At 49.7% G+C, this 20,195-nt stretch overlaps 1 long non-coding RNA gene across 1 annotated transcript in view; it reads left to right on the top strand.

Annotated features, from left to right (window-relative positions):
- Positions 1 to 10,742: 10,742 nt before the first annotated feature.
- Positions 10,743 to 20,195, top strand: part of LOC134935115 (uncharacterized) — a 110,481-nt gene continuing 101,028 nt past the window's right edge. The window contains exons 1-2 of the long non-coding RNA XR_010179910.1: positions 10,743 to 10,859; positions 15,088 to 15,244. This is a non-coding gene — a long non-coding RNA (uncharacterized LOC134935115). The remainder of the gene's footprint in view (positions 10,860 to 15,087; positions 15,245 to 20,195) is intronic.

Here is a 20,195-nt window from a genome sequence, read left to right as displayed (position 1 = left end):
AGATTTTGCCATTTAATTCCAGTGATTTGGACGTATAATTATTAATTACAGTGATTTTGCCAATTAATTCCAGTGATTTGTACGTATAATTCCAGTGATTTTGCCAATTAGCTCCAGTGATTTGGACGTATAATTATTAATTACAGTGATTTTGCCATTTAATTCCAGTGATTTGGACGTATAATTCCAGTGATTTTGCCAATTCCAGTGATTTGGAAGTATAATTCCAGTGATTTTGCCAATTAATTCCAGTGATTTGGATGTATAATTTCAGTGATTTTGCAGCATAATTCCAGTGATTTGGACGTATAACTATTAATTACAGTGATTTTGCAGCATAATTCCAGTGATTTGGACGTATAATTACAGTGATTTTGCCAATTAATTCCAGTGATTTGGATGCATAATTACAGTGATTTTGCCAATTAATTCCAGTGATTTGGACGTATAATTATTAATTCCAGTGATTTTGCCAATTAATTCCAGTGATTTGGATGTATAATTATTACAGTGATTTTGCCAATTAATTCCAGTGATTTGGATGTATAATTATTACAGTGATTTTGCCAGTTAATTCCAGTGATTTGGACGTATAATTATTAATTACAGTGATCTTGCCAATTAATTCCAGTGATTTGGACGTATAATTACAGTGATCTTGCTAATTAATTCCAGTGATTTGGACGTATAATTCCAGTAATTTGGACGTATAATTCCAGTGATTTGGACGTATAATTCCAGTAATTTGGACGTATAATTCCAGTGATTTGGACGTATAATTCCAGTGATTTGGACGTATAATTCCAGTGAGTTGGACGTATAATTCCAGCGAGTTGGATGTATAATTCCAGTTGGAATTGTTTGTGTCGCTTGGCTTAGTCATACAGCTACCTCATTGCACCTCTTCGACATCTTTGCATGAGGTGCTGTTTGGGGCATAGTTTTTGAAAAGTGCCATCCTGTGTGACACTGCCGTTTGAGTCCAGGGGTACTGCTGTATTAGTCCTGGGGTACTGCCATATAAGTCAACCAATTGCAGAATTTAAAAAAAAATGACTGGAGCATGCTGGAGATGCTGTCAGTGGACCGAACAATTGCGACTCTCGACATTCAGCCACTGCGTGAAACTACTGGATGGACCAGGTGGTTGTGTCGCTTGGCTTAGTCATACAACTACCTCATTGCAATTATTTTTCTTCTTTGCATGATGTGCTGTTTGGGGCCTTTTTTTTTTTATATCTGCCCTCCTGTCTGACACTGCAGTGCAACTCCTAGATGGGTCAGGTGTTTGTGTTGTCCACTTGTGTCGCTTAGCTTAGTCATCCAGCAACCTCGGTGTAACCTTTTGTCCTAAAAACAATATTGTGAGGTGTGAGATGTTCAGAATAGACTGGAAATGAGTGGAAATGATTGTTATTGAGGTTAATACCATAGGAACAAAATGACCCCCAAATTCTGTGATTTTAGCCGTTTTTATGGGTTTTTTTTTAAATCATCCAGATCCAAAACCAAAACACGGAAGGGTGGTTTTGTCAAAACCAAGCCAAAACACGAAACACGAAAAGTGCCAACCGCACATCTCTAGTTAGTAGCCACAGACACCACATTCTCACGACAGGAGAAGGTATCAGTGGCTAATGCCACACCAACCCAAAGAAGCTAAGTAGTTCAGGGTGTGCGCCCTGTGGAATCCAGTGTACATCGCAGAAAGATTTAACAAGGGTAAGGTCTTACCATAAATCTCCTTTTCTGCAGCGGGGTACACTGGTATTCCACAGGGAATAACATCGGGGATGTCCTAAAGCAGTTCCTTATGGGAGGGGACGCACTGTAGCAGGCACAAGAACTCGGCGTCCAAAGGAAGCATTCTGGATGGCGGAAGTTTCAAAGGCATAGAACCTTATGAACGTGTTCACTGAGGACCACGTAGCCGCCTTGCAATTGTTCAAGGGTCGCACCACGGCGGGCCGCCGAAGAAAGTCCAACAGACCGAGTAGAATGGGCTTTGATGGTAGCAGGAGCTGGAAGGCCAGCCTGTACATCACCATTCTAATCCATCTAGCCAAGGTCTGCTTGTTAGCAGGCCAGCCACTTTTGTGAAAACCAAACAGTACAAAGAGAGAATCAGACTTCCTAACGGAGGCTGTCCTCTTCACATAGATACGGAGAGCCCGTACCACATCCAAAGACCACTCTTTGGAGGACAAACCTGGAGAGGCAAAGGCCGGAACCACAATCTCTTGGTTAAGGTGGAAAGACGATACCACCTTAGGCAGATCACCAGGGCGCATTTGAAGAACCGCCCGGTCACGGTGAAAAATCAGATAGAGAGACCTACAAGGCACCCAAACCTGATACCCATCTAGCAGAGGCAATCGCAAGCAAAAACAAGACCTTGAGGGAATGCCACTTAAAGTCCGCAGATTCAAGAGGTTCAAACGGAGAGTCTTGCAAAGCCTCCAGAACCACCGACAAATCCCAAGGAACCATAGGCGGGACATAGGGAGGTTGAATCCGTAAAACACCCTGAGTGAATGTATGAACATCAGGCAGAGTCGCAATTTTTCTCTAAAACCATACCAACAAGGCAGAAATATGAACCTTGAGGGAGGCCAGCCGAAGGCCCAAATCCAGGTCCTGTTGTAGGAAGGCCAAAAGTTTGGCCGTACTAAACTTGTAAACGTCATGATTGTTAGATGCACACAAAGCAAAGTAAGAATTCCAGACCCTATGGTAAATCCGAGCAGAAGCCGGCTTACATAGTTCAACATAGTTCAACATAGTTTGAATGACCGCCTAAGAAAATACTTTGGCCCTCAGTACGGAAGTTTCAAGAGCAACGCCATCAAAGCCACTCAGGCCAAATCCTGGTAGACACAAGGGCCCTGAATGAGGAGGTCTAGTCGTTGCGGAAGCAGAAGAGGACGCTCTAGCAAGAGACCCTGTAGGTCTGACAACCAATGCAGTCTGGGCCACGCTGGAACTATTAGAAGAAAGATTCCTCCTTCTTGCTTGAATGTCCTCACTACTTTGGGCAGGAGTGACACCGGAGGGAACACGTACGGCAGACGAAAGTTTCATGGAATTGCCAGTGTGTCCACGAACGCCGCTTGAGGATCCCTTGTTCTTGCTCCGAAGACCGGAACTTTGTGATTGTGTCGAGACGCCATCAAGTCTACATCTGGTAAGCTCCACATGTCCACTAGGAGTTGAAATACTTCTGGATGAAGGCTCCACTCTCCGACGTGTACGTCCTGACAACTGAGGATGTTCGCTTCCCAGTTGAGGACCCCCGGAATGAACACTGCTGATGTGGCTGGCAGATGGCGGTAGCCCATTGAAGAATCTTTGACACTTCCATCATTGCTGTGCGCCTTCGAGTGCCGCCTTGATGATTTATGTACGCCACCATGGTGGCGTTGTCTGACTGTACTTGAACAGGCCTGTTCAGTACCAGATGCCGGGCCAGTTTCAGAGCATTGAACACTGCCCGCAATTCTAGAATGTTTATCGGGAGGAGAGACTCCTCCTCGGTCCACCGACCCTGAAGAGAGAGAGAGAGTTGCTCAAGCACCGCTCCCCAACCCCTCACCCCTCAGACTGGCATCCGTCGTTAGAAGGACCCAGTTGGAGATCCAGAAGGGACGACCCCTGCTCAATTGTTGGTCCTGCAGCCACCAGGTCAGTGACAGACAGACCTCCGGAGACAAGTAGATCATTTGAGACCTGATCCGGTGAGGCAGGCCGTCCCACTTTGCAAGAATCAGTTTCCGCAGAGGGCGGGAATGAAATTGAGCATACTCCACCATGTCGAAAGCTGACCCCATGAGGCCTAGTACTTGCATCGCCAAGTGTATCGACACACGCGGACGAGAAAGGAAGCAATGTATCTTGTCCTAAAGCTTCAGAACTTTCTCCTGTGACAAAAACAACCTCTGGTTGTGTGCGTCCAACAATGCTCCCAGATGCACCATGCTCTGGGCAGGGACCAGGGATGATTTCTTCCAGTTGATGAGCCACCCGTGGGCTTGCAGAAACCAAATGACGGAGGAGAACTTCTGGGGAATTGGCCAGGATCAGCAGATCGTCCAGATACGGCAGAATCCGGATGCCCCGATGGCAGAGTGAAGCTGTCATAACTGCCATGACCTTGGTAAAAATACGCGGAGCCGTGGTCTGACCAAACGGTAAGGCCCAGACTTGGTAATGGAGATTGCCAATAGCAAACCGCAGGTATTGCTGATGTGACATGGCAATAGGGAATGCATGTAAGCATCCTGTATATCCAGTGATACCATAAAGTCCCCTGGTTCTAAAGCCAGGAAAATAGAGCGAAGGGTCTCCATACGAAACTTGAAGACCCTCACAAACTTGTTCAAAGATTTGAGGTTGAGAATGGCCCGGGAGGAACCATTCGGTTTGGGGACTAGGAACAGCGTTCAATAGTACCCCCTGCCCCTCTGAGCCAGAGGCAACGGCACTACCACTCCGGTGTCCAGGAGGGATTGTACCACTGAATGGAGAGCTGTTGCCTTCCCCTGATCCGTAGGGATGTCTGTCAGGCAACAACGAGGAGGGGGGGACGTGTCTTGAAGGATATAGTGTATCTGTGAGTGACGACTTCCCGTACCCAAGCATCTGAAATGGTCTTCAACCATACCTGGGTGAGGAACGCCCCGTCATGCCGCAGGCTTGTCAGATTTGGAAGCCGGCTGATGGTCAGCCTAGGCACGTTTAGGCTTGGGCTTGGTGGTTTTGGAAATGCGAGACGGTTTTGGGTAAACCTGACGGTTTGCTTTACCCGGAGTGCGAAAGGAAAAACGCTTAGCCTTCGGGGAAGAAGGAGTAGTACTAGGTAGACATGCAGTCTTAGCAGACGCCAAGTCAGCGACAATCTTGTTGAGATCCTCACCAAAGAGGATGTTTCCTTTAAACGAGAGCACCACCAGGGTTTTCTTAGAGTCCAAGTCCACCGACCAGGACCGCAACCAGAGAATATGGCGAGCCAAAATGGATGTCGTAGCAGCCTTGGCCGCCAGAACACCTGCATCTGAAGCTGCTTCTTTAATGTAATGAGATGCCGTGACAATATAAGAGAGACATTGTATGGCATGTTCAGAAAAATTGGACTGAAACTCAGCCTCTATTTCCTGAGCCCACACCTCAATAGCTTCTGCGGCCCAAGTGGCCGCAATTGTGGGCCTATGCGCAGACCCTGCAAGGGTATAGATAGCTTTTAAGCAGCCCTCCACCCGCTTATCCATCGGTTCCTTGAGAGAAGTGACGGTAGTGACAGGCAGAGCAGATGACACCACCAGCCGAGCGATTTGCGAATCCACTGGTGGTGGTGTTTCCCAATTTTTACTCAATTCTGCCGCAAGGGGCTAGCGGGCTAGCATCTTCTTGTGCTGGGTGAATTTCTTTCCTGGTTTCTCCCAGGATTCCTGACATATGTCAACCAAGTGGTCAGAATGAGGTAAAACCAATTTAGTAACCTACTGATGTTTGAACCTGTCCGGTTTCTTAGATGGAGTAGCAGGCTCAGGATCATCATCAATCTGAAGAATGATCCTGATAGCCTCTAACAGATCAGGAATATCCACCTGAGAAACAGATTCCCCATCAGAAACGTCATGATCAGAGTCTGTGGGGTCAGTATTCATGCCATCTTCATCGGAAGAGGTATCCGGAACATGCGTGGATTGAGAGGAAGTAACAGCCCGCTTAGAGGACTTCTGGGGTTTAGTCTTAGGCGGGCGAGGGTCAGGAATACGTTTATCCAGAGTTATTCAATTGCTGTAATTGAGTTGACAGAGCATCTGTCCATGGCGGATTAACCACAGGGACCATATAAGGCTGATAAGGCCCAGGAGGTCCCATAGGGAGCGCAAGTCTAGTTACCAGCAGTCAGTAAATTAGAAAAGGCAGACCAAGGCGGGCCCTGATGTGCCCCCGTTGTTACAAACTGACTGGGGGGTACAGAACCCCCAAAACCTGAACCCTACGCAGCCATATTATCCTCAAATGCATCTGGGACATCATAACCGCGCAGTCCCAGACCCATCGCCCCCTGTAGCTGACATGATATGAAAGCATAAACCACTGCGACACAGTACAATATCAGAAAATATAATACCTAACATAAAAACCCCCGTGCAGTATGACAGCACAAACAGAGGATTTCTGAGGTAAAATGTGACTGAAAAACACAGAAATATACAAAATACGTATATCCTGTGAAATACCTATATTATCTAATAACCCTGACGCATGGAGCCCCCACAGGTTACAGAATATAGGGATAGCAGTAGGAGTGAGATACACGGAACAGAGATCACCCAGCAGCTATATGCACACACACACAGTCACATGTACAATGCAGGAATGATGACAAACAATAAAACTGCACTGGACTAGCAATACTATTACTGAGTAAAGCTATCTATATAAACAGATATATCAATGCACAGTAAAAACTGGATGAATATCAGAGGGTGCTTGTACTAAAAAACCCTGAAGTATGCACTTGCTCTTAACTAACACTGTCTAAACGAGATGTAGAATACTTAAGTGTCCTGTAAATGCACAGCGCTGATGATGCAGGCGGCTTTACAGAGGAGGCATCACCCAGCAGTCCCAGAATCAGCGCAGCTGTGTGTAATGGCACCCAAACGCTGACAGGGAGTGAGAGAGACAGAGAGATGCAGCTCCAGGGTGGGAACATTTACTCTAAATGGCGCCATGGGGCTGGGGGAGGGGCTACAGGCCAGAGCCTTATCCCCTTGCTGGACTTCACCACTAGGTGCTGCGGGCCTTAATAAAATGGATTATAGCCTAATCCGACCTGTGCCCTTGCCCTGGTGGTCTAGTGGGGTCCCTGTACTGCCACAGTGTCCACGCCAGCGCGCGCGGCCCGCCTGGGGGACCCCATTACCTCCTCCCTGAGAGGCCACACCATCTCAGAGAACTTCGGTTAGTGTATGTGCCCTGGGTGAAGAACCGGAGCCTCCGCTGTAAGTACCCGGCAACCAGGGACGCGGGAGTATACAGCGCCGCTGAGGGAGGTGATGGAGCTGCAGCAGGAGAAATCAGAATGATATCTAGCACTAGAGTGCCTCTGCTGCAGCCCTTGAAGTATTCTATCTTCTTTAAAATAGCTCTTCTTAGGGCTGCTGGAGCAGCCCTGCCTGTTAGCTGCCTGCACTGCAGGCACCAACTTACAAACTGAGCTCCTGTGCACGGAGACGGGGTTATAGAGGAGGCGGCGCTGAGCATCTTGGGAACAGTCAAAGCTTTTAGCCTGTTGGTGCCTCGGATCGTGATCCTACTCTACACCCCGATGTTATTCCCTGTGGAATACCAGTGTACCCCGCTGCAGTAATAGAGGTACACAGATGTCCGTCCTTGCACCCACATGCATCCAACAGACCATATCTATGAAAGGACAAACACACAACACAAACTGGGCCTCTCTAGTCATCTTGATGGATGCATCATTAGTCTCCATGGCTGCACAAACTACTTATACAGCTGAACAATACTATTAAACAGTATAGTGTATCCCACCCACACTAGCCTAAGAACACACAAGCCCTACAACTAACCCATAGTGTCGAGCACAAACTACAGACTATGTTTGTGCACAATCCCTAGCTAAGCAAACTAGGATAACACAATATACAGGCTGTTTCAAAAGTCGCAGTACACCCTTTTGTTTCAAAAACTGAGCAAGAAATGGGAAAACGGAACACTCCATTAAGGTATGGGTGAGGTGGGCTATCTTCTAGGGTATGTTCCAAACATGAGCGCCATCTTGAAATCGGACATCTTGAATCTAAGTCAGTTTTTTCAAATGGAAAGGGGGTCATGTAACATGTCAAACAACATTAGAATTTGCTGAAAAGTGTATCGCTGCAAACAGATTTGAAATAGCAGTTATGGTTTAGAAGTTACAACACTTTTTTTGTTGCAGGTAACTGAACATGGCTTTGACAAAAGAGGAGAGAATCAAGGTCATTTTGATGTCTGGAGAATGAAGTTTCCATGTCATAGCTGCAAATGTTAACAAATGGCACCCAGAAAGACCTCCAATTTCACATAACACTGTCAGGTGCGTAATTTCCAAATTCCAAGAAACTAGGACTGTGGCTGACAAGTCACGGAGTGGTCGTCCAAAAAGTGCTACAGACGAGACAACCTCAACAATGGTTAAATTTGTGTTGACCAAGAGGGACAACATGTTGAACACATTAAATGACTGTCCTTTGGGGGTCATTTCGAGTTGATCGATCCAAGCAACTTTTTGCTGCTGGTGCGATCAACTAATCTCCGCCTATGGGGGAGTGCATTTTAGCATAGCAGGGCTGCGATCGCTTGTGCAGCCCTGCTATGCTAAAAAGTTTCACTCAAAACAAGACCAGCCCTGGACATACATACCCTGTGCGATGAATCCAGCAATGATGGGGCCGGCTTTGACGTCACACCTCCGCCCTCCTGGACACGTCTGCGTTTTACTTACCACTCCCCGAAAATGGCAGCAAACGGTAAGTTGATGCCCCGGAACGCCCTCTTGCTGTCCATCTTCTTGCGGTCGCCGCTGCGACCGCTTTCTTCTCTGTTAGCGTTGTTGCCTGGCGACAGAGCAACGACGTGCATGCGCAATGCGCACGCCACGCATGCACATTCCAGACCTGTTCGCAGCGAGGAACCGCTGCGTGCAAACGGGAAAGAATGACCCCCTTTATGGAGAACAGTTCAGCATGTAATTACAACAAAAAAAAGTGTTGTAATTTTTGAACCATAACTGCTATTTCAAATCTGTTTGCAGCAGTACACTTTTCAGCAAATTCTAATGTTGTTTGACATGTTACATGACCCCCTTTCCATTTGAAAAAACTCAAGATGGCCGATTTCAAGATGGCTCCCATGTTCAGTACATACTCTAAAAAGATAGCCCACCTCACCCATACCTTACTGGAGTATTCAGTTTTCCCATTTCCTGCATAGTTTTTGAAACAAAAGGGTGTACTGCGACTTTTGAATCACCCTGTACAATCTTGAATAGAACACTAAAACCTTCCAACTGTCCCAAATTCAGAGGGACAGACCTGCTTTTTGGGACTGTCCCACTGTCGGGAAGTTTGGGGGACACTCTGGCACTGCTGCTCTAGCTGAAGAGCAGTGGTGAATAGTGCTGGGAGAGGCTGGACTGCTTGGCTTGCCCCCAAGGTGACACACGGCCACGCACCCCATGGAAGCCACAGCGATGCACTAGTATTTTAATGCAAGAGACGTCTGATATAAGGAGATGCCTCCTGCTTGCATTAGTTATCTGTGCTGCACCGTAGGACTCAGGCATCAGATCACCTGCAACACCATTGGCCAGCTGCGTGAATCCGAAAATCAAGCGATTTTCATACGCGCATGCATGAACCTTCACAGTGCGATCATATAACGGAAGGATGCGATCGCACTATGATTGACAGCAGTGGCCGTCAGGGGGGGCGCAGACACAGCATTTTAGGGGAGTGGTCCAAACAAAGGAGGTGTGTCTGCACCGTTTTCAGGACGGCTACAGGGCATCCTAAGCAGCCGCTCTGAAGAAAAACATGGTGGCGGTGCCCTCTTGACTCACCAGTGGCACCACGGGATTAGACTGCATCTGACCACCTATTACACACAGGAGTCTGTATACTATAGAAAAGTTAAAACAAGATCTGATAGAGGATTGGACACAGACATGAGTTTTCTGACCTCTGCTTTTATTTTGACTATGAAAGCAACGTCTCATTTCTTCTATCAGTTAGTTTTCTGACACCTGATCAAAAGTTTGGGATAAGAGCTGAAGTCTCAAATGCAGGAAAGCACATGGTGAGGAGCAGGGCCGGACTGGTCATCTGGCACAGTCCGTCACTGGTGAGGAGTGATAGGAAACTGCAGCAAACAGAGGGCTATACTGCAGATGAGAAGATAACAGCAGACACACATGCAGCTTAGGCTGTATGCCAGAATTGTTTATAGACTGTGAACTTGCTGTTATCGTCTGAGAACAGTGATAAACAGCGCCTGTCTGGAATCCAGCAGCTCTTCTGCCTCTTTCTTTTGTCACATACTGTAGCACATTTGGAAGTAGACAAACAAACACAGTGTGTCAGATATACCAGCAGCACAGTGCTAGAATGGAGTTCAGGGGACCCGAAGCCTATTACCCAGAACCGCAGCCACACAGCATTACTAATGAGAAGCAAGGGGAATTATAGCCAGCAAACAAGCAGATCCTAGTAAACAACAAATCATACTTCGAATTTTAAAAATAATCACGTTTTGTAGATATAATACAGAATACCATACAGATAACTGTAACCCCTCCTTACCTAAGGTTGTAATATACCTCTACGCTAGTGCCTCCACCCAAGCTATTATACCCTGGCTCACTTAGGTAAGATGTACCGGTTTGGGAATATGGGTTGATATTAATGGGTTGTAACTATGCTATGATCAGTAAGAATGACTCGGATGTAGGTTTTATTCAGTATACCTAGCTCAAGGGGCAGATGTATTAAGCCTGGAGAAGGCATAAGGAAGTGATAAACCAGTGATAAGTGCAAGGTGATAAACGCACCAGCCAATCAGCTTCTAACTGTTAATTTACATACTGGAGCTTATTGGCTGGTGCGTTTATCACCTTGCACTCATCACTGGTTTATCACTTCCTTATGCCTTCTCCAGGTTAATACATCTGCCCCAGAGTCCCTTATTACCATAGGTACAGTTGGGATTGTTCACCTGCTCATACGCTGCTGATTCTCCTCTCCTAGGACTCTCCACGTGTCCCAGACAAAGGAAATGGACTCTATCAGGTGACTATTTTACTTTATAACTCAGCACACATAACAATAACACTTTACTTTATAACACATGCCATTTCGTTTAAATACCCGCTAGTACCCCTCTAACCATAGGCGTGCGCACGGGGGGTGCCTGGTGCGCACAGGCACCCCCTAATGTCCGGCAACCCCGACATTTGACAGGTGGCAGTGGAGAACGTAAGCGGGCAGCCAGAGCCGGCCCTATCTATAGGCAAATGCCTAGGGCATTTGCAGTGCCTAGGGGCATGCCAGAGCTGGCTCACTTAAACGTTGGCAATGGAAGGACCTGCGAGTTCCCCCCACCATGGACCAAATGTATTTTTTTTTTCTAGTGGGTCCCTGTCCCGGCGATTGAAGCCCGGCCCCCTCGCGGCTATATGCCGCGATTTGCGGGTCGGTGGTGAGGGGCGGAGCCATTATGACATGGTTCTCCTTGAATTGTGTCATATTGGCTCCGCCCCCACCGACCCACGAATCGCGGCATATAGCCGCTAGAGGGCGGAGCTTAATGATGAAAAGTGCCCTGCACAACCCCCAGCACTGATCTGTTCCTGATTCCTGCAACTAGCGCCAGCAGTGGCGGATTTAGGGGGGGGGGCACCAAGGCACGTGCCCCCCCTGTCATTTTTAGTGGATTTTTGTATTTTTATTTTTATTTTATTTTGTGCGCACGCCGCAGCCCTCGCGGTGGCTTGGGGGCGAGGGGCTGCGGGGGCGCCACTGATTTAGTGCAGACTGACATGCGGACGAGCGTCCGCATGTCAGTCTGCGGTCTCGTTTCCTCCCCTGCTGTTAGGAGGGACACGGAGGGCACAGTGCACGCCTCCCTGTGTCCCTCCTGGGTCTCCGGCGGCCGCGGGTCTCATAAAGGAAGTGCCGTTCGTGAGCACTTCCTTTATTAGAGTGACCCGCGGCCGCCGGAGACACAGGAGGGACACAGGGAGGCGTGCACTGTGCCCTCCGTGTCCCTCCTAACAGCAGGGGAGCGGGGGGAGTGGCGGCGGCAGCGGAGGAAGCGGGGGGGATGCACTGAGGGGGCATATCTGGCACTGGGGGGGAATATCTGGCACTGGGGGCATATTTGGCAGGGGGGGGGGAGAATATCTGGCACTGGGGACATATATGGCACTGGGGACATATATGGCACTGGGCGGAATATCTGGCACTGGGGGGGGGATATCTGGCACTGGGGGCATATGTGGCACTGGGGGGGGGGAATATCTGGCACTGGGGGCATATGTGGCACTGGGGGGGAATATCTGGCACTGGGGCATATGTGGCACTGGGGGCATATATAGCACTGGGGGGGATATCTGGCACTGGGGGCATATGTGGCACTGTCGGGGAATATCTGGCACTGGGGGCATATGTGGCACTGGGGGGGTATATGTGTACCTGGCACATGGGGGGGGGCTATATTTGGCACTGGGGGCATGTGAGTACCTGGCACCGTGGGGGAATATCTGGCACTGGGGGCATATGTGGCACTGGGGGGGTATATGTGTACCTGGCACATGGGGGGGGGCTATATTTGGCACTGGGGGCATGTGAGTACCTGGCACCGTGGGGGAATATCTGGCACTGGGGACATATGTGGCACTGGGAGCACAGCCCTAGCAACAAGGACTACCTCCTAGCAACGAGCATGACACCCAGTGCATGAAACCCCTGGCAACGAGCATGACACCCAGTGCATGAAACCCCTGGCAACGAGCATGACACCCAGTGCATGAAACCCCTGGCAACGAGCATGACACCCTGAGCATGAAAACCCCTGGCACCGTGCATGGAACCAAGAGCATGAAACCCCTGGCAACGAGCATGACACCAAGTGCATGAAACCCCTGACAACGAGCAGGTATTTGAAAAGTAATTAGAAGCCTTACTGTAGGACTTAATGTGTAATGGGCATTACGGTGTGTGGCATAATGTATCACGGACATTGCGGTGTGTGTCATAATGTGTCACAGGCATTACGGTGTATGGTATACTATATCGCTGGCATTGTGATATGTGGTATAATGTCTCAGGGTCATTGCAGTGTGTGGCATAATGTATCACGGACATTGCGGTGTGTGTCATAATGTGTCAGGCATTACGGTGTGTGGTATACTATATCACGGGCATTGTGGTATGTGGTATAATGTCTCAGGGTCATTGCAGTGTGGCATAATATATAACGGGCATTGCGGTGTGTGGCATAGGGTGTAACGGGCATTGCGGTATGTGTCACAGGCATTACGGTGTATGGTATACTATATCACGGGCATTGTGGTATAATGTCTCAAGGTCATTGCAGTGTGTGGCATAATGTGTCACAGGCATTGTATGTGCTATAATGTATCGGGCATTGCAGTGTGTGGTATAATGTACCACGGACATTGCAGTGTGTGTCATAATGTGTCACAGACATTGTATGTGCTATAATGTATCAGGGGCAGTGCAGTGTGTAGCATAATGTATAACGGGCATTGCAATTCCTGTCATAATGTGTCACAGGCATTATAGTGTGTGGCATAATGTGTCGGGGGCATTACGGTGTGTGGCATAATGTGTCGGGGGCATTACGGTGTGTGCATACTGTGTCCTGTGCATTATTGTGTGTGGCATAATGTCTAAGGGCCATTGCAGTATGTGGCATAATGTATACTGGACATTACTATAAGGAGGAAAAATGACAAATAATGTAAGGGGCATGAATCAGGATTATTTTTCTTTCCTGTGGTGGCCAACGTCTGGGCGTGCAGGTTGCAAAACTGGGGTATAAGGTAGTCTTTTCCTGCAATACCACGCCCATTCCAATGAAGCCACGCCCGTTCCAACGAAGCCACGCCCCTTATGGTGCCCCCCCCCCCTGTAATTTTTTTCTGGATCCGCCCCTGAGCGCCAGGCTCCATACTCCAGGTGTCAGTGGGTTTGTGTGTATACTCTAGTCTATATATGTGCATATGTATGTGGTCTGTGTGTGTGTGTTTATATGTACTGCATGTGTAGGTGTTCTATATATGGGGGTCATTCCGAGTTGTACGCTCGGTAAAAATCTTCGCATCGCAGCGATTTTCCGCTTAATGCGCAATGTCCGCACTGCGACTGCGCCAAGTAAATTTGCTATGCACTTAGGAATTTTACTCACGGCATTTTCATCGTTCTGGCGATCGTAATGTGATTGACAGGAAATGGGTGTTACTGGGCGGAAACAGGCCGTTTTATGGGCGTGTGGGAAAAAACGCTACCGTTTCCGGAAAAAACGCAGGAGTGGCCGGAGAAACGGGGGAGTGTCTAGGCAAACGCTGGGTGTGTTTGTGACGTCAAACCAGGAACGACAAGCATTGAACTGATCGCAGATGTAGAGTAAGTCTGAAGCTACTCAGAAACTGCTACGAGGTGTGTAATCGCAATATTGCGAATACATCGTTCGCAATTTTAAGATGCTAAGATTCACTCCCAGTAGGCGGCGGCTTAGCATGAGCAAATCTGCTAAAATTCACTTGCGAGCGAACAACTCGGAATGACCCCCTATGTGTATATGTATGTTTTGTATTTGTGTGTATATGTACAGTGTGTGTACTATGTCTGTGTATGTGTTAGGATGCTGGCCATTGTAAGTATATCCACAGAACTTTGACTACTGCCGGAGAAGGGGGGAGAGGGGGGTAGATTTAGCCGACACTGGAGGGGATAGGGTTAGGCTACAGGAGGTGGGAGGTTAGGGTTATGCTGCGGACAGGGGTTGTTAAGATAAGGTACCACCGGGTGGAGGTTAGGGTTAGGCACTAAGAGGGGAGGTTAGGGTTAGGCTGCGGGAAGGGAGGGTTAGGCTTAGGGGGTAGGGGACAGGGGTTATATTAGTTAAATCACCCCTGTCAGGATTTCATTCCTCTGGATGCTGGCGTCGGTATTTTGACTGCCGGCATCCCTTCCGGCTGTCATGCATGCCAAACCCATATGTGTGTTTATATGTATATGTTCTATGTGTAGGTATATGTATGTGTTCTATGCATAGGCGTGCGCATGGGGGGTATTGCACAGGCATACCCTAATGTCAGGTACCCCTTAGTGTTAGCCTATTACATATACCAGCTCCATAGTCATGGTGAAGCGGGTCCACTAAGGATCGTGGAGAAGCGGGCAAGTTTCTACTCCGCAGGTGCCATCTGTACTCCCCCCAGTGGCCCCTGCGCTTGTGTGACGTGACTTGTTTGACAGATTCTGTTTACAGGATGCCGTGGCTGCGGGACCCGCGGAGGTGATGGACGGAGCAGAGTGCACACTGAAAGAGCTGCTGAGGGTACAGGACTCAGAGCGTCTGCAGGGCAAGGTGTCGGTGGAGCGGAGCCAGCTGGTGGTACTGGAGAGAGTAGCCGCCCGCAGCCAAGGTTTGTCCCACTTACCCAACTCTCTGCTTCATGCTGGCTCTTCCCCGTGTCTGTAAGTGCTCCACATTAATGGATGTGGTTCTCTCAGCTTTTTCATTAGGAGCGTTCTCAATACAGTCCCACTTGCTGCCCACACATGCCCCGCTCTCCCCTCACAGCTCCAAATGTCCATCTGCTGCACCCCCAAACTTCCTCCATGTCACCCAGTACGTATCACTAGTGTCTCCCTATGCATGTCACCCACTACTTGTCCATAGTGTGCCCCTCTGTCTATCTCCCATTGCCTGTCCCCACTACATCTCCCCAGTGTCACCCTCTGCCTGTCATCTACTAAGTATACTCAGTGTCACCCTCTGCCTTTCTCCCACTGCCTCACCCCAGTGCTACCCTCATGGCTGTTACTCTCTCTGCCTGTCACCCACTACATGTCCCCAGTGTTACCATTTGCCTGTCACCCACTGTGTTACTGTGATATATGTTGTAGCGTACCTGAGGTCTCACGCTTGTCCGGGGCGGCCTCCTTGGTGGTTCTGTTCTTACTTGTCGCGGGGTCAGCCGGGGTCTGTGTAGAACGGCTGCTCGGGACCTGGGCAGAAGGACGGAGATACCCCCAATACGAACAACACCCCCTTAGACGTATAAGAATAACTATGGTGAGGCACGGTGACAAAGATTTATTATAACGAGACTAGTCCCCGCGTAGGGAGCAACTGGGTCTGCGGGTAGTAAACCTAACACAGTTCGGTTAAGATCCTTAGTATTTATCACCTATCAGTCACAAAAGTAATATGAACATAGCATAATAACTACACAAATGCATTCTTAGCACTCTAACATTCAAAAGTGGCTTTTAGGAGAATGGATTGCATAAATACTCAGACAGTACGTTGAAAACGCCACTAGGTGTCACTATGCACTCAATAGAGGGGTCCCTGGCCCAATAACCATATAATCCGGAGAAGTTCAAATGTGCGCTTGCACGGGAATGTCACTGAAATTACGTTTATTCTCCAAATGGAAAAAAGGGTTGGCAAGTCCTGCACAAAGTACGCGGGGTTATCAGCCTTGAAACGGAGAGCCCTGGGAGTACGGATAATTACCTCCGCTGGGGGACAAATCAAACAGTGTCAGTCGCCTTGCTGGGTACACCCCCTTAAGTACTTCATGGGGAGGGGAGTCCGGTTAATGACATTGTTCACTTAGGGCCGGCCCGTGTCCTGAAGTATAGTCGCGGGGACTGGTGGCAGGTGGTGCTTTGGCCCCAAATGAGGCCACGCGGTCAGGCTTGCTGTGGCTCAGGGGGCTCTTTCCGTAATGGTCCCACAGTAGGTGTGTTAAGGGGGCTATAATATGAGAGGCAACCGGTGCGACCAGTCAGGGTCGAGGTGAATGGGGCTGACGGTCTCTGGACCCCTGTAGGGTGTCTCTCACTGTTAGGGTCAATGGGGAAAGGCTGGGCAGTTTTGTCAGTACCTGTTTTTCCTTCCCCAACTGGCACGAGGACGTCCTTTGCAGCCGCACCTAATCTCCTCACTCGATGTCTGGTGCTTCCCTGAGGTGGCAGCGTGGTCCGCTCTGCTGCTAGCGGCTCCCGCTCTTCCAGTTCTCCTGCCCGCGGCTTTCTGCTCCGACGCGCTCTCCTCGCGTCACTCTCCGTCCGTCTGTCCCCTTCGTTCCGCTGCCGGGCGCACTCCGTCCCCTCTGCTCAGCGGTGGGGCACACTCCGTCTCCTCTGCTCACCGCTGCCGGGCGCACTCCGTCTCCTCTCTTCACCGCTGCCGGGCGCACTCTCTCCCCTCCTCTCTTCTCCTTTTCGGCGCCAGTCCCGCCTCCTCTTCTCCCGCTCTCTGGGCTGCCCATCCCCTTGAGCCTCCAGGCTCTTTTCTCCTGGGTCCTAGTGTCCTCCAGGTACGTGGGACCACGTTAGTTGCCTAGCAACCGGGTAGCAGCTACAGTGATAGTTACGAGGGGCCGGGGCAGATACGAGGTATCACATTTTCCCCCTCTGGAAGATTGCGTGTCCTCACGCATTAAGCAACATGCCCAAAGTCAATGTTTCAGTCTTTCAAGATGCGAATAATAGTACATGGGTGAATACAATCAAGTTGGGTACCAACACACCTAGACATTTCTGAACAACATATTTACAGGTCAAACATTAGTTTATTCACTGTACCTAGAGGGTGGGACGCCTTTTGTGCTACGGTCCGACCTCCTAATTTCTATACTGGGGGCTCGGTTCTCACCACGGGTGCTTACGGGATTGGGATGACTCTGACCCTCCGTGGGCTCATTAACCACGGGGGCGAGGGTGTCGTGAGTCGCTGAGCTCGATGCGGGTGGACCGCACATAAAGAGTAAGAGCTCCATGGGGTCAAGTAAGGGTATGCCGCCGGGGGACCCCCGCCCTTCTGCCGCAGGTGAGTTTGCTGCTCCTGGTGATACTTCGGAGGTGTAAGGCTTGAGTTGCTCCCTGGACACAACACTGATGGGCCCATCTTGACCTCGGCGGATCTTATAGGTGAACCGTTCCCCCTCCGGGACGCTGACGACGACATAGGGTACGTTTTCCCACATAGTGTCCAACTTACTGGTGCGGTGGTTCCGTTTCTTCCAAACAAGGTCGCCCACATACAGAGGCGTAGGACGGATGGTTGCATTGTAATTCTTTTCTTGGCGATGTCGGACGGTTCCCATCCGCATTTCCACCAGCTCTCTGGCTGCCTCCATTCTCCGCTGATGCTCACGGACCCAGTCGGTTTGTGGAGTGGCAGACGGTGTTAGCGTGGGGGCAAGCTCTAGGTCTTGAGGCAGTTTACCTTGTCGACCAAACATAAGATAGTATGGTGTAAAGCCGGTGGAGGAATGTTCCGCATTATTGTAGAGATAGACGAGTTCGGGCAGCAAGGTCGGCCAGCGGGCGCGGTCTCCAGCTGGTAGGCTTCTGAGCATTCCAATGAGGGTCTGGTTAGCTCTCTCGCACAAACCATTCCCCTGGGGGTGGTATGCTGTCGTCCTTGCTTTCTGGCAGCCATAATAGGAGCATAGCTCATAGAATAGCTGCGACTCGAAGGCAGGCCCTTGGTCGGTTAGTATGCACTCGGGGTACCCGTAGGGTCTGGCGAAGTGTTTTAGGAATAGTTCGGCCGTAGTCTTAGCAGTTAAGTCTTTCGCAGGGACCGCCACTAAGAGCTTGCTATAGTGGTCGGTCATTGTTAAGGCATAGTTGTGTCCACTGGTGCTGGGTTAGTTTCACGTGGTCGAGAGCGACTATTTGCAGCGGCCGGTGACTCTTGATGGGGTGCAAATAGTCTTTCTGGTGTGCATCCGGGCATCTTTTCAGGTTGCAGGGGATGCAGTCCCGACACCATCGTTCTACGTCTTCATGCAGACCTATCCAGAAGTACCGGGTACGTAAGATAGCTTCTGTTTTCTGTGTACCGAAATGCCCTGACTTGTCGTGGTAGGCGGTAAGTAGGAAATTTGCCTGTTTCCGGGGGACAACCACTTGGTTCACTGTCTGGTGAGTACCAGGGTCAATGCTGGTGCGTACCAAGATGCCCTGTTTCAGGCGAAATTGTCTCCGATGTCGCAATAGCTTTACCAGCTCCGGGTCCGCTTCAGCACGTTGTACCCGGGTCAGTTGATGGTTACTTCGGAGGAGGGCTGTAAGTTCCTTCAGTACTGGGTTCTGTTGCTGGATCGCTTCCCAGTCCACAGCAGGGACTTCGGACAATTCCGACCGTCGTTGGTCCGCGACGGCTAATGGGTCTGAGGTGACCGTCCATCTTTTCTTCGAGGCTTTGAAGACAGGGGTTTCTATTTCTTCCGCGACATCCCTTTCTTCTTCCGCTACATCGGTGGTGGGTAACCGGGACAGAGCGTCGGCGTTGCCGTTGGACTTCCCACTCCTGTAGGACACAGTATATTGGAAATTGGCGAGCCGTGATACCCATCGCTGTTCAAGGTCGCCGAGTCGGGCCGAGGACAGGTGCGCCAAGGGGTTGTTGTCTGTCATGACGATAAATGGCGTCGCAGCGAGATAGTGTTTGAATTTTTCCGTGACAGCCCAGACTAGGGCGAGCAGTTCCAGTTTGAAAGCACTGTAATTTTCGCAATTCCATTCTGTCTTGCGTAATCCTCTACTGGCATATGCGATGACCCTCTCGCGCCCATTCTGCACCTGGGACAATACGGCTCCTAATCCATGATGACTGGCGTCTGTGTAGACTTGGAATGGCTGCTCGTAGTCAGGGTAAGCCAGTAGCGGGGCTTCCGTCAAGGAAGTCTTCAACTGGTGGAAGGCCTGCTGTTGTTCTTCGCCCCACTGCACCGGTGACGATCCCCTCCTTTCACGGCCAGACTGACCTCTCAGCAGTTCATGCAGCGGAGCTGCCACCTTGGCAAAGTGTTCCACGAAACGCCTGTAGTAGCCCACGAACCCGAGGTAGCTTCGGACATCTTTCACGGTCTTTGGCACCGGCCAGTCCCGAACCACTCGGACCTTCTCGGGGTCGGGCATCACGCCTTCCGCGCTGACGACATGGCCTAAGTACTGGACCTTGGGTTTGAGCAGGTGGCATTTCGTGGGTTTAAGTTTCAGACCACATTTTGTCAGTTGTTGGAACACTTCTTCTAGATGCTGCAAGTGGTCTTCGTAACTCTTCGAGAAGATTATTACGTCATCGAGGTACAGCAAGGCCATCTCAAAGTTGTGTTGTCCAAGACAGTGTTCCATGACGCGCTGGAATGTGGCGGGCGCTTTACAAAGCCCAAAAGGCATCCTTTCGAATTCAAACAGACCCATTGGCGTTGTGAAGGCTGTCTTTTCTATGTCTTCCGGGGCCATCTGAATCTGCCAGTATCCACTGGTGAGGTCGAGGGTCGAAAAGTATGCAGCAGTCTTCAGGGCCGTCAGGGACTCTTCAATCCGGGGGAGCGGGTAGGCGTC

Source organism: Pseudophryne corroboree, chromosome 6 (genome assembly GCF_028390025.1).
Source record: "Pseudophryne corroboree isolate aPseCor3 chromosome 6, aPseCor3.hap2, whole genome shotgun sequence".
In the NCBI taxonomy this organism is placed as follows: Eukaryota; Metazoa; Chordata; class Amphibia; order Anura; family Myobatrachidae; genus Pseudophryne; species Pseudophryne corroboree.
The sequence above is the reverse complement of the archived record's forward strand: the minus strand, read 5'-3'. Positions and strand labels throughout refer to the sequence as shown.